The sequence below is a fragment of the Suncus etruscus genome, chromosome 5, assembly GCF_024139225.1.
Source record: "Suncus etruscus isolate mSunEtr1 chromosome 5, mSunEtr1.pri.cur, whole genome shotgun sequence".
Lineage (NCBI taxonomy): Eukaryota > Metazoa > Chordata > Mammalia > Eulipotyphla > Soricidae > Suncus > Suncus etruscus.
This window is the reverse complement of record NC_064852.1, coordinates 27,017,883-27,020,060: the sequence shown is the minus strand read 5'-3', so window position 1 is coordinate 27,020,060 and position 2,178 is coordinate 27,017,883. Positions and strand designations below refer to the sequence as shown.

The 2,178-nt window shown below is 43.2% G+C and overlaps 1 non-coding gene across 1 annotated transcript; it reads right to left on the bottom strand.

Moving 5' to 3' along the window:
• Nucleotides 1-815: 815 nt before the first annotated feature.
• LOC126009743 (U6 spliceosomal RNA) lies at nt 816-926 on the bottom strand. The gene has a single exon (XR_007495957.1). It is a non-coding gene; the product is annotated as a U6 spliceosomal RNA (small nuclear RNA).
• Nucleotides 927-2,178: the final 1,252 nt, after the last annotated feature.

Sequence of the window (2,178 nt, the reverse complement as noted above, 5' to 3'; positions counted from 1 at the left end):
AGAGAGCTTCAGAATCTTAGTGGTGATTCAGAATTTTTGTCTGGTGTGTGTGTGTGTGTGTGTGTGTGTGTGTGTGTGTGTGTGTGTGCGCGCGTGCGCGCGCATACCATACCTGGCAATGCTCAGGGGTAACTTCTGGCTTTGCACTCAGGATTTACTCCTGGTGGACTAGGAAAAGGCAGGGATTGAACCTAAGTCAGTCATGTGCAAAGCAAGCACTCTACCTGCTGTATTATTGTTCCAGCCCTTGTTTAGAATTTTGAGCAGTTTCTCACATCCTTGCTGAATTCCCCCACCTCCATGGAGTTGGGAGTAGGACTAAACATAACACATGTGATTTCTCCTTTCTCAGCGCCTCAGGACACTCTCCTCCACTCCTATCCTAAGACAGAATGCAAGAGCCTTGAAGTGTGTCAGTTCCAATCTCTGGAGATGAGGGACAGTTGCCACTAATCACCACTTTCAAATGTTCAACTGCAAATACTGTTAAGGAATAGCCAATTGAGAATGCAACTAAAGTGGGTGGAAGAGAAAGGTTTTTTTTATCTACTAGGACCAGGAATTCAGGTAGCCCCAATAAAAGGGTCCACCTGGTTTTATACATTTCAAACAAACAAGCATTCTTACCAAGTCAAATTGCAGTTACATTTGATGTAGTTTTGAAAAACAAAAGTGCTTACCTTAATCTATTTAGCTATCTTGCTTTAGTTTCTGTGCTCTAGTGATCCTAGACCTTCAATGCCTGCCCCATGTCTTTGGTTTCTTCAAACAAGGTATGTTTCCTTTATCTTGTTTGCATCCTTCCTTACAGCTGCAAGTATTTGCCACCTTGTTTTTCTTCATTTTACGTGTCATTCTTGCGCAGGGGCCATGCTAACTTCTCTGTATTGTTCCAATTTTAGTATATGTGCTGCCGAAGCGAACACTTGTTTTTCTTCATTTTAATGCCCCTGCATTCTTTATTAGGTGCTTTTATTCCCAGTTTTCCTCAATTTTCCCTCATAATATCAGTGCTGTTAAGAATACCACTCTGAGTACAAATACTATAAAAACCAGGTATCAATGCAAATATACTAATATCAAGATAAAATAACAGTGTAACAATACCAGCATAACTGTCAATAGGAATACTAATCTGAATCCTAGATATCCCTTTGGTTCTCCAGGCTATTAAAGAGTTGGGTGGGTCATTGTTTGCAAAGGTCATGGTCATGGGGATATCTGGGTCTCCTTTACCTCTGAGGGACCCTCTCCTTCACCCAAGATTATCTTTGGGTATATCTTGACATCTGCAGCCTTTTTTTCCTAACAGAAGTAAATTCTTCAGAGAAGGAATTGCATTTTGGAGCTACAAAGAAGAAAAAGAAAATAGCAAAATGATTCTGAAAAGTGGATCCTCCCACATTCTAGCTGCTATGGAGTGGAGCGGAAATTTGTTCTTGCCACATAATGTTGAGGCAGCCTCAGAATCTATGATTCCCCCCACCTCCCTCTATGGGGAGATCATCAAACCTAAGATAAGGATCTGGAGACCGTCCTCTTTAGCCCCCCAGCTTTTACAGTAGTGGACAGCCCCTCTACTGTGGTGCAGTCTTTGCCTTGGATACGGCTGCCAGAATATCTGATACCCACAGGTCATGTGAGAGTCCGTCTCAGCAGGAATTGCCCCTTTGTCTGATCTGATGCTGAGTGGAGTAAAAACACTGCTAGATATGGGGCAGTGCAGCCAGAGAAAAAGGGCCAGGGCAGGCCTGCTTCTCCCAGCATAGCATGCCTTTCCTCTAATAAATGCCAAGGAGACCTTAATATGTAGTTATCCTGGAGGTTGAAAAGATAGCACAGCAGTAGGGAATTTGCCTTGAATGCAGTTGATCCAGGGCAGGTGGTGGTTCGAATCCCAGCATTCCCGTACCTGCCAGGAACGATTTCAGAGCACAGAGCCAGGAGTAACCCCTGCACGCCGCTGGGTGTGATCCAAAAACAAACGTCAGCTTTAATAATAGAATTTTACTTGGGCAATATTTGCCTACTCTGTTTGTGACTTATGACTTCAGTGCTTAACAGCTGACATTGATGCTCATATTCTTCAGTTGTGTAGGGCTAGGGCACCTTTTGTTTTTGAAGATGTGAATGAAGAGTGCATGTGCATTGACTGTTGAATTCACTGTTGTGCCATTC